The 12,574-nt window shown below is 38.7% G+C and overlaps 1 long non-coding RNA gene across 1 annotated transcript in view; it reads left to right on the top strand.

The window, feature by feature from the left end:
- Window positions 1-11,073, top strand: part of LOC132596772 (uncharacterized) — a 217,789-nt gene extending 206,716 nt beyond the window's left edge. Inside the window, exons 2-3 of the long non-coding RNA XR_009562775.1 lie at window positions 8,652-8,717; window positions 11,012-11,073. This is a non-coding gene — a long non-coding RNA (uncharacterized lncRNA). The remainder of the gene's footprint in view (window positions 1-8,651; window positions 8,718-11,011) is intronic.
- Window positions 11,074-12,574: the final 1,501 nt, after the last annotated feature.

Below are 12,574 nucleotides of genomic sequence, written 5' to 3'. Positions count from 1 at the left end.
GTTATAATTGACATAAAACATTGTGTAAGACTAAACTGGGTTTTAGATTCGTCTCCAGCTCCCAGAGTTCATCTCTTGCTGAGGAAACTTGCTTTCTTATAGCTAGAGACTGCCTTTTAAGCATTCCAGATTAAAATATTGGTGGTGGAGCAAATAAAACAGTGTTTGGGCTGTTTTTCAGTAATTTGAGGATGGTTGTTGAAAGGGTAGGAGAGGGGTAAAAGAAAGAAAAATGTGTTTAAGTATGAGGTACTATGGATTTTCTCATTCCTACCTTCCTGGCTGGCTTAGGACAGATGTTTGTTGGAACTGAAATTGCTTTTTATATTCCCAAGATGTTTGGTCTTCTCTTTTATCATGAGTGGGCCTTTGTGTTGGGAGGGAACTGTAAGACTTCCTGCTTACTCCAGCATAGACATCTGTTAGTCAAACAGACATCTCTACATAGACTTCAAATATCTACTTTCTTCTTGTATGAACGGAAATATACTGACTCTAAGAGGGCCAAGGACAAAAAAATTTTCCATCGGATATCCTTATAAGGAAAACGTGAGACGTGCTCATAATGTGCAAACAGCTATTACTCTGAAAAAGAATTATTAACATGTATTAACTTTGATAAAAATAAAAACTAAATCATTTCCATTGATACAAACCATTTGTTTTTCAACTGGGATATTCATAAAGTTCAATTATAAAATTAATGACAGATGCACAAGAAGTAATATATCTGGTTTCCACATGCATGCTCTGGAGTTAGCTTTTAAATGCCCATTTTAAAACTCTTTTTTAAGGACTGAAGTAATTAAAATGATAAGCTTATTCTTTTTACCTGTGCTATTTAATAATAATGTAGATAGCTCATTTAATCTGAACTGTTTGACCTTTGCATTTTCACTTGTTCATCTTATACCTGTCCCAAAGTATTTAATTTTCCTAGTGATGCCAGGGCTGGGATTATGAAGCACCCTTTTGTAAAAAATCAAGGAGGGGCTTCTCCTCCTCCAAGATCATGTCTTCATAAGCATTGAAATTTCCTGAAGATGTGTATAGTGAAATAAGAACAATACTCACGTTTAGTTTTTTAGACTTTTTTGTTAGAAAAAAACTTCAATTTACCTTTAAAATAATGTGAAACAGCTTTCAACTATCTCTTCATTAATCAAGTTAAATAGGACTTGTTCTGGAAAGAACCTTAAAATTGAGTGAGAGTCCAACTGAGGGAAGATAATCAAAGGCAGCAGGAGTCCTGCCTTCTTTTAGATGGTACAAACCAAAGGATGGCACTAAGGTATATCCAGGAGAACTGTGTAAAACTCACACATGCAATGCAATAAGGAATATTTGTGCCTCTACCTTATGAGTCTTTGGGGGATGTATGAATTAAGGGAAAATTATTTAGAAAATTAGGTTATCTAGGATAGGGATTTATCACCTGAAAATTTCCAGGAAAACCTGAAAATTCCATGGACAAGTCAGCATATTCTATGACCCCCTGAAGTTATGTGCAAAATTTGGTGTGCATGTATGCATTTTTCATTGTTGGTGAGGGGAGTGGTCAGTAGCTTTTGTTTGGTTCTCAAAAGGGTGTGTGACTCAAAAAAAGTGAAGAAGCGTGGCAACAGAGCTAGGCCAGCATGTCTCAAATTCTGTTTCATGGAACTTAATGGACTAGGTGATGTTGTTAAGTCCTCATGTGGTCAGATAGGCTTGGGAAACATTGTTTAATATATCTCACCTGTTGGAGATTCATAAAACCTTAACTTATTAAAGACTCTGAGATATCCTGCAGTAAATAAGCTTGTTTTGCTTTATTTAAACTAGCATTTTATTTGACATGGAAGCCCTGTTTTTGTAAAATACATGTAAACATCCCATGTGCACTAGAGTTCCATGCAAACAAGTTTGAGAAATGTTGAAACAACATGTGTTGCCCAGATTCCCTGCCTCTCAATATTAAGACCTCTTCTTCAGGGCCTGTTGTTGAAAAATTCTTTATTGTGTATTCTAAGATAGGACTCAGCAGATTAGAGCAATCATACAATTTGAGGGTTGGGAGGCCACCTAATTGCAGGTCTCCATGTAAATATAGATCATCTAATTAATCCTCCATTGGGTGCTTAAATTATCTCCATGAACATCACATAAATGGTGTTTCCATGATTTTGCAATCCCTTCCCTAATAGAGAATTCACTAACTCTAAGGCCATCACACCATATCTAGGCTGTCCCATCTCTGGTCTGGTTCTTTCTCCTGGAGATGCATCTGTCTTCAAAATGATAGCCCATCTGGCATTTGAAAAGAGGCAGCAGCAACCGATGTTCTTTAAGTGTGCTTCTCTAGAAGAGCAGCTGCAGCTTCTTCCATTGTTCCTTATGGCTTGGGGCGACTCACACCCTTGGCACTGATGCTCAGTTTCTCCTTTACTGAGCCTCACACGAGGCATTCTGCCCACCCAGATGCTTTGCCAAGGCGATTGGAACATTTCTTTGAAAGGGTGTATCCTCTTCAGTCCCCTTTTCAGGAAAATTCACACATGCATGTTTCCACCTAGTGTCTGTTGCCACAGTCACGTGTTCTCTGAAAATGAGCCCACGCACCCACAGCTGGGTCGTAGAGCCGCTTTTGCATTACCTAACCCTGCCCGGCCATGGTTGATGGACTGGGGCCGGAGATCTGACCTCATCTGTGCCAACTGAATGATCTGTCCTGATGATTGGAATTGGGTTATGTTGATGCTACCTACTCCCTCCCGGGACGAGAGGTTTGTACGATCAGGAACTGTTGGGGCAACCAAATGTATAGAGAAACTGAGAAACAACTGTAAGAGAGAAGGATGAGTCAGATGGGCAGGGAGAAGCGGAGGTGTGTGTGGGGGGGGTGGTGAGGGTGGCAGGGGTGGGTGTGGAGAAGAGCCATTTCCCACTCTTTGTTTCTTATGAGGACCTCCTGCTTTTAGGTTCACTGAAAACTCCTGCTTCTTTATAAAAATCTCCTTTTTTGCTTGAGCAAAAATGTAGATATCTATTGATTATAATTAAAAGATCCTTGACAAAAGGAAACTCCAAGATCTTGGAAGAAATGAATAGCCTCTGGGGAGGAATTGGATTATTGCAGAGTTCTCACCTGTCTCCTTCCATTCAGCACCTTACCCCACCTTCACCCAATTTACTAATTTGTCCTATTTCCATGCCTCTGCTTATGCTACTCTCTCTCCTACTGTGCCATCCCCTGTCCTGTCAGTCTACCTAAATTCTACCTCTCCTTTAAGGATGCAATTATTCCTCTTCTCTGAAGCTTTCCCTGACCACTCTGTTAATATTTGTTGAATAAGAAGAGCTAATCTGATTAAAGGAATAAGAGAATGGTCTCAAAAGTAAAGACGGAAGTATTACAGACTTTTTTTACCTAGATAAGAAGGAGAATTGGTAATTCAATGGCAACAAGTAAACAGAGGATTGTCCTACAAATTGTGCTGAAGCTCATTCTCCATCTTCACTCAAGCCAAGGAGGTAACTGTTCTTGCATCAAGAACAATTTGGGACCATAGAAAGAATTTCTCAGTCTTTTGGGGATTCACTTCCAGAGCAGTTTTTCAAGAGATTGTGGATTTTCTTGTAAAGATTTAAAACAGCAAACATTTTTGGGGGGCCCTTCTAAAGAAGTGACTTCTTAGGGCTCTATCTAGCTTTTGGAATCTCTTCATTAGCACCTGATGCGTAGAAGATGTTTAGTAAATATTTGTTGGATAAGGAAGGAAATGAATGGACACAGCTTTCATCCCTGAAGTTCAACCACTAGACAAACCAAAGGCTGGCAATTTGTTTTGAAGAAATGCTTTGTCTAGTGGTTAGAAAAGGAACCAATATAATCGGACACATACAGAAATGCACAAAGTTCTTTAATTTCCAGACTTAGGCAACTACAGTAGTTTTAGAGTTGATATAGGGACAAGCAGGCCTGATGCTTAAATGCATGAGCCACTAAGAACAGCCACCACATTCCTGAATTCTTGTGCTCCTTAGCTAGGGAGCCAGCATTCCAAAATCCCCAGAACACATCTCCACCACTGTCCAGGGAGCCAGAGTCTCTGCTATCCACTGCGGTATTATATCATACTGAATACTTGAAAGGGGGAGTGGAGCAACTACCTATTTATCTTTCTAGCTCATTTGGGGCCACCGACACAGTTCAAAGAGCAGGCCCATCTGAGATTAGCAAGAATCCAGCCCTGTCGCCAAATCTCTTACGAGAGTCTAACAGAAGGAAATGGAAGCTCACTTCCATTCACCAGTTTAGAGATGCTTTATCGACAGAAAATGAGAGGAAGATGATGCCAACAACAACAAAACTCCCTTTGGAGTGTGAAGTGTTGCGTACCCCAGAGTTGAGGGGAAAATGCTAGTCTAGAACCCTAGCCCAGGCTCCTCAGATCCCCCACCCCAACCGCGTGGGCAGGAGAGGACCAGTACTGCTGGACTCTGTGTTCAGGTCATCAGGTGGGAGCAGGATGCCAAAGAGTGTGGGCGTCTACCCACCCCACTTCTTTTCTTATGGGTGCTGAGATTGAGAGTCGTGCTTTTATTAAGTTCTCAATCGCTGAACATCCTGTAGTGAGAAAAGCAACAAATTCAGACAGTTAGACCAGCAGACTAAGTTGATTTTTATGAGAGAAAAGATTTTTTTTTCCATCTCAATTGGTGTTTACACTTAGTTGTTTGAACTAAGTTAAATCCTGGCAAAGCAATTGGGATACACAGTTGAATGATTTATATGTGACTTAGGAAAGGAGATGATTGAAAAGCTATTTCTAATCTTCAGTTACAAAATAAACTTTATTACTTTTTTTTATTGGAGTATAATTGCTTTACAATGTTGTGTTAGATTCTGCTGTACAGTGAAGTGAATCAGGTATATGTATACATATATCCCCTCCCTCTTGGGCCTCCCCACCCACCCACCCATCCCACCCATCTAGGTCAACACAGAGCACTGAGCTGAACTCCCTGTGCTATACAGCAGCTTCCCATTTGCTATCTATTTTACACATGGTAGTGTATATATGTCAATCCCAATCTCCCAATTCATCCCACCCTCTCCTTCCCCACTGTGTCCACATGTCCAATATCTGTGTCTCTATTCCTGCCCTGGAAATAGGTTCATCTGTACTGTTTTTCTAGATTCCACATACATGCATTAATATATGATATTTGTTTTTCTCTTTCTGACTTACTTCACTCTGTACGACAGACTCTAGGTCCATCCACATCTCTACAAATGACCCAATTTAGTTCCTTTTTATGGCTGAGTAATATTCCATTGTATATATGTACCATATCATCTTTATCCATTTATCTGTTGATGGACATTTAGGTTGTTTCCATGACCTGGCTATTGTAAATAGAGCTGCAATGAACATTGGGTACATGTGTCTTTTTGAATTATGGTTTTCTCAGGGTATATGCCCAGTAGTGGAATCACTGGGTCATATGGTAGTTCTATTTTAGTTTTTTAAGGAACCTCCATACTGTTCTCCATAGTGGCTGTATCAATTTACATTCCCACCAACAGTGCAAGAGGGTTCCCTTTTCTCCACACCCTCTCCAGCATTTATTGTTGTAGATTTTTTTTGATGGTGGCCATTCTGACCGGTGTGAGGTGATACCTCATTGTAGTATTGATTTGCATTTCTCTAATAATTAGTGATATTGAGCATCTTTTCATGTGCCTCCTGGCCATCTGTATGTCTTCTTTGGTGAATTGTCTATTTAGGTATTCCCCATTTTTTGATTGGGTTGTTTGTTTTTTTAATATTGAGATGCGTGAACTGCTTGTATATTTTGGAGATTAATCCTTTGTCAGTTGCTTTGTTTGCAAATATTTTGTCCCATTCTGAGGGTTGTCTTTTCGTCTTGTTTATGGTTTCCTTTGCTGTGCAAAAGCTTTTAAGTTTCATTAGGTCCTATTTGCTTATTTTGTTTTTATTTTCATTACTCTAGGAGGTGGGTCAAAAAAGATCTTGCTGTGGTTTTTGTCAAAGAGTGTTTTTCCTATGTTTTCCTCTAAGAGTTTTATAGTGTCTGGTCTTACATTTAGGTCTTTAATCCATTTTGAGTTTATTTTTGTGTATGGTGTTAGGTAGTGTTTTAATTTCATTCTTTTACTTGTAGTTGTCCAGTTTTCCCAGCACCACTTATTGAAGAGGCTGTCTTTTCTCCATTGTATATTCTTGCCTCCTCTGTCATAGATTAGGTGACCATAGGTGTGTGTCTAGGACTGTGTCTAGGACTTCCAATACTATGTTGAGAGTGGACATCCTTGTCTTGTTCCTGATCTTAGAGGAAATGCTTTCAGTTTTTCACCATTGAGAATGATGTTTGCTGTGGGTTTGTCACATATGGCCCTTATTATGTTGAGGTAGGTTCCCTCTATGCCCACTTTCTGGAGAGTTTTTATCAAAAATGGGTGGTGAATTTTGTTGATAGCTTTTTCTGCATCTATTGAGATGATCATATGGTTTTTATTCTTTATTTTGTTAATATGTCACATTGATTGATTTGCATATATTGAAGAATCCTTGTATCCCTGGGATAAATCATGGTGTATGATCTTTTTAATGTGTTGTTGGATTCTGTTTGCTAGTATTTTGTTGAGGATTTTTGTGTCTATGTTCATCAGTGATATTGGTCTGTAATTTTCTTTTTTTGTGATATATTTGTCTGGTTTTGGGATCAGGATGATGGTGGTCTCGTTGAAGGAGTATGGGAGTGTTCCTCCCTCTGCAATTTTTTGGAAGAATTTGAGAAGGATAGGCGTTAGCTCTTCTCTAAATGTTTGATGGAATTCACCTGTGAAGCCATTTGGTCCTGGACTTTTGCTTGTTGGAAGATTTTTAATTACTGTTTCAATGTCATTACTTGTGATTGCTCTATTTACATTTTCTAATTCTTCTTGGTTCAGTCTTAGAAAGTTGTACCTTTCCAAGAATTTGTCCGTTTCTTCCAGGTTGTCCATTTTATTGGCATAGAGTTGCTTGTAGTAGTCTTATGATCCTTTGTATTTCTGTGGTGTCTGTTGTAATTTCTCCTTTTTCATTTCTAATTTTACTGATTTGAGTCCTCTCCCTTTTTTCTTGATGAGTCTGGCTAAAGGTTTATCAATTATATTTATCTTCTCAAAGAACCAACTTTTAGTTTTATTGATCTTTGCTGTTGTGTTCTTCATTTCTATTGCATTTACTTCTGCTCTGATCTTTATGACTTCTTTCCTTCTACTGACTTTGGCTTTTCTTTGTTCTTCTTTTTCTAGTTGCTTTAGGTATAAGGTTAGATTGTTTATTTGAGATTTTTCTTGTTTTCAGGTAAGATTGAATTGCTATAAACTTCCCTCTTAGAACTGCTTTTGTTGCCTCCCATAGGTTTTGGGTCATCATGTTTTTGTTGTCATTTGTTTCTAGGTGTTTTTTAATTTTCTCTTTGATTTCTTCAGTGATCTCTTGGTTATTTAGAAGCACACTGTTTAGCCTCCATGAGTTTGTGTTTTTTTACAGCTTTTTTCCTGTAATTGATTTCTAATCTCATAGTGTTGTTGTTGGAAAAGATACTTGATATGATTTCAATTTTTAAAAATTTTCCGAGGCTTATTTTGTGACCCAAGATGTGATCTATCCTGGAGAATGTTCTGTGTGCACTTGAGAAGAAAGTATATTCTTCCACTCTCAGGTGGAATGTCCTATAAATATCAATTAAATCTATCTGGTCTATTGTGTCATTTAAAGCTTGTGTTTCTTTATTTTCTGTTTGGATGATCTGTCCATTGGTGTAAGTGAGGTGTTAAAGTTAACACTTACTGTGTTACTGTAGATTTTCCCTTTTATGGCTGTTAGCATTTGCCTTATGTATTGAGGTGCTCCTATGTTGGGTGCATAAATATTTATAATTGTTATGTTTTCTTCTTGGATTGATCCCTTGACCATTATGTAGTGTCCTTCCTTATCTCTTGTAACAGTATTTATTTTAAAGTCTATTTTATCTGATATGAGTATTGCTATTCCAGCTCTCTTGTGATTTCCATTTGCATGGAGTATCTTTTTCCATCCCCTCCCTTTCAGTCTGTATGTGTCCCAGGTGTTAATTGGGTCTCTTGTAGACAGCATATATACAGGTCTTGTTTTTGTATCCATTCAGCTAGTCTGTGTCTTTTGGTTGGAGCATTTAATCCATTTACATTCAAGGTTCCTATTACCATTTTCTTAACTGATTTGGGTTTGTTTTTGTGGGTCTTTTTCTTCTTTTGTGTTTCCCACCTAGAGAAGTTCCTTTAGCATTTGTTGTAAACCTCGTTTGGTTATGCTGAATTCTCTTAGCTTTTGCTTGTCTGTAAAGCTTTTGATTTCTCCATCGAATCTGAATGAGATCCTTGCTGGGTGGGTAGAGTAATTTTGGTTGTAGGTTTTTCCCCTTCATCACTTTAAATATATCCTGCCACTCCCTTCTGGCCTGCAGAGTTTCTGCTGAAAAATCAGCTGATAACCTAATGGGGATTCCCTTGTATGTTATTTGTTGCTTTTTGCTTGCTGCTTTTAATATTTTTTCTTTGAATTTAATTTTTTTTAGTTTGATTAATATGTGTTTTGCTGTGTTTCTCCTAGGGTTTATCCTGTATGGGACTCTCCACGCTTCCTGGACTTGGGTGGCTATTTCCTTTCCCATGTTAGGTAAGTTTTTGATTATAATCTCTTCAAATATTTTCTCAGACTCTTTTCTTTCTCTTATTCTTCTTGGACCCCTAAAATTTGAATGTTGGTGCATTTAGTGTTGTCCCAGAAGTCTCTGAGACTGTCTTTAGTTCTTTTCATTCTTTTTTCTTTATTCTACTGCTTGGCAGTTATTTCCACCATTCTGTCTTCCAGCTCACTTATTTGGTCTTTTGCCTCAGTTATTCTGCTGTTGATTCCTTCTAGTGTATTTTTCATTTCAGTTATTGTGCTGTTCATCACTGTTTGTTCTTTAGTTCTTCTAGGTCTTTGTTAAACATTTCTTGTATTTTCTTGTTCTGTGCCTCCATTCTATTTCCGAGATTTTGGATCATCTTTACTATCATTACTCTGATTTCTTTTTCAGGTAGGTTGCCTATTTCCTCTTCATTTATTTGGTCTTGTACATTTTTACCTTGCTCCCTTGTCTGTAACATATTTTTTTGTCATTTCATTTTTTTTTTTTTGATGGGCGGGGCTGTGTTCCTATCTTACTGGTTGTTTGGCCTGAGGTGTCCAGGACTGGAGTTTGCAGGCAGTTGGGTAGAGCCAGGTCTTGGTGCCAAGATGAGGACCTCTGGGAGACCTGACTCCGATGAATATTTCCTGGGGTCTGAGGTTCTCTGTTAGTTCAGCAGTTTGGACTCGGCACTCCCACCACAGGAGCTCAGGCCTGACCCCCGGCCTGGGAACCAAGATCCCACAAGCTGCATGGCACAGCAAAAGAAGAGAAAAGAAAAAAAAAGGGTCAGTACAATAACAAAGAATAAAAAATAAAATAAAATTAGAAAAATAAAAAATATATTAGGAAAAATAAAAATATAAGTGAAACAACTACAAGTTAAAACAGAACCACAACAGAAAAAAAAGGGGGTGGAGGTGGGGAACAAGCCAAAAGTAGCAGAACAATAACAAAGTATAGAAAATAAAATAAAATTAGAAAAATAAAAAAATTATTAGAAAAAATAAAAATGTAAGTGAAACAATAACAACAAGGTAAAACAGAACTAACAGCCTAAAAAAAAAAAGGCCAGAAAAAGCCTGGCTGTGGGGTTGGAACTTAGTGGGGGGGGGGGGGCAGGGCTTAGGCAGGGTGGGGTTTAGGGTGAGGAAGGGCCTAGGCTCAGGGTCCCTGTGGCTGGAAAAGGCAGCACAGCTGGAGGGGGCCTGGGAGGTAAGGCCCTGGGTGGGAGTTCAGGGGTGGGGCTTAGGCTCAGCACAGCTGGAGGAAGCCTCAGAGGGTGGAGGATCAGGCCCAGAACCTCAGCAGGCTCTCTGGGGTCCAAGCAGGCAATGGAAACGCTGGCCACGTTCCTGTTCAATCCTCCGCTCTCCCGAGGGTCTCACCCTGTCCTGTTGATCCCCTAACTGTGGGTGGGTCCCTCAGGGTGTGGGAACTCCTCCCCTCCTCCAGTAGACCCCTCAGGGGCCCCAGTCCCGTCCTGCCTCCACTTCTCTTCTCGCCTCCCTTCCCCCCACGTCTTACCCAGTCGCTCGGGGGTTCCTCCCATCCCCTTAGGTGTCTGTAGTCCCCCGCCAGTGCCTGGTAGGTGCCCTAGTTGTGAGGAGATGCAAACTCCGTGTCCTCCTAATCTGCCATCTTGACTCCTAAACTTTATTCCTTTTCTTCCTCTCACTCAAAGGTACTCTGGTCTGAGCAGTGATGCCAACTTCCAAAGTAGTGGTGATAGGGAGCCAGGATGATTAAAAGCTTTCCCTTTAGAATTCTCTGCAGGCCCAGCTCAGATCCTGCAGGCCTTTCTTTGTATGAATTCAGTCTTCAACCTCTCTTCAGTTTGCACTGTGGTCTTTACTGTTATCATCCTAGGACTTCTTGTTCTGCTTCCTATTTGAAGAAAAATCTGCATTTCCATTAATGCTAATGAGAAACTTTGGCTTTAATGGTATAGAAACATGATTCTTATACTTCTCTGGTTAGAGTTGTATTTAATTTTAATTGTTAACTGAAATACATTCAAAGTACAATCTGGCTTCTTAGTTAGGTCAAGTGCATAAAATTAATGAAATACCGATGAGGAGGTTGATGCCCAGACACAGCAGGAATGCTGCTGACAATTGAGAAAGAAAAAACCCATTCCCAGGGATGATTTATCAAAGGAACATAATGGGGAGTAGAGACAGGTGAGGGGTAAGGGAGGATTGAATTTTAAAGATGATGTCATTTACACTACAGGAAAATGTGAATGATAAAGTTTTGTTTGTTTGTTTGTTTTGTTCCACTTCTTTGTTTGAAGAGTGAGGACTTCTTCCTATGGATCATCTCTCTGGTGTCATGAAAACCTCATGTATAAAGCTGTAAGTAATGTCTCCATTTTGAAGAAACAAAATTGAGAATTTCTAAGCATGAGAGTTATAGGTGACTTTCAGAGTCACCTGATTGGTGGCTTTCTCTTTCTTTAAAAAAGATGTTATTTTGTGGTTATTTTTATGGAGGCAAAATTGAAAAAGAATTTTTTTTGCTTACAACCTGCAGAATTCCTAGTCCTATGAAGGCAGAGAGATTGTTTTGTTTGGAATTATACCATCAGGGCCTAGTATAATGCCTGGCCCGTAGCATATCTTCAAAATATATTTATTAAAAATAATGTCTGAATTAATGTTTCATAAAGCTATAAGCACTTCCAGATTAAAGACATCACAGCAGATTTTTTATGGCTGGTTACTAATAGGTATTTGGTAGATTCATTCCTATTTAGTGAATATATGTGGTATCCACATTGGTTTTAGCATATATTCCTGAGAATTCATTGCACAAATACCAGGAGAACCTAACCAACAGCTGCTTTTGTCATTTCAGAAGATTCTCTTTATTGTATAGTACTATTTCTTTGAAATGTGAATTTAATTTGTTTCTACCTATGATAATTTTAAGGATCAGTCTGTAAACTCTGGTTACGTGAAATGAAGAGAGTTTGGATGTTGATCAAAAAGTAAATAATGCGAAGGCTAGTAGAATTTACCTCCAGTTTTATAATAACCTTCATGGAGTCTGTGTCGAGACCAAGTTTGAGAAAAATAAGCCTTTTTATTTCTAATAGGTCAGAGCTCCATTGTGTGAAGTGCAAACATTGTCTTTCTAACAAGGTTTTATAAGTAGATCTTGATTTTGAATAATTCCTTGTAAATGTTTCTGGATAGTAGATATATCTTATATATTTACTGAATGACTGCATGGATACATGAATATAAAACACTTCTGCGAATCAGAGAATGCACTGATTGGCTCCTCAGTGCTATCAGAAGGCAAGGAGCTTTTCAACCAAATTCATAAATCAAATTTATATACTTAATATAAATGGCAAAGAAAAAATCCTGCTTCTTTTAAGTCTCATTAACTTCTAAAGTTGAGGCTAGTCACTTCTGTTAATTTTCAGTAGCAGTAAATACCAAGAAGTAGTAATATTAGGCACCAAAGACAACCTGGATATGTTTAGCAAAGTAATTCCTAAAAGGAAAGTTGAATGACAAATTGAAGTGCCGCACTAAGCCTCAAATGAAATCCATAAGCCTTGGCCAATACTTTAGCTCACTGTTACTCATAACTCTTATTATTAATGTCATTGCAATTGTAAGTGTGGACCCACTTGCTGGATACAGGGGTTTGCAAAAGGGACTGACCTTCAGGAGTGCAATGCACTAATAAGAGAACAACATCTCACAGTTCTCTGAAGATAGAGCTGTAATGCAAGACTATTATATAAGGGACAGATTTTTCTTTCAAAAGAAAGATAAACCAGCTCAAAGCCATACCCTGGCACACGGGAGAACAACACTGCATGCTGATGGCACCATGCCAG

This window comes from Globicephala melas, chromosome 2, assembly GCF_963455315.2.
Source record: "Globicephala melas chromosome 2, mGloMel1.2, whole genome shotgun sequence".
Classification (NCBI taxonomy): domain Eukaryota; kingdom Metazoa; phylum Chordata; class Mammalia; order Artiodactyla; family Delphinidae; genus Globicephala; species Globicephala melas.
Note: the sequence above shows the minus strand (reverse complement) of the source record. Positions and strands in the feature narration are given on the sequence as shown.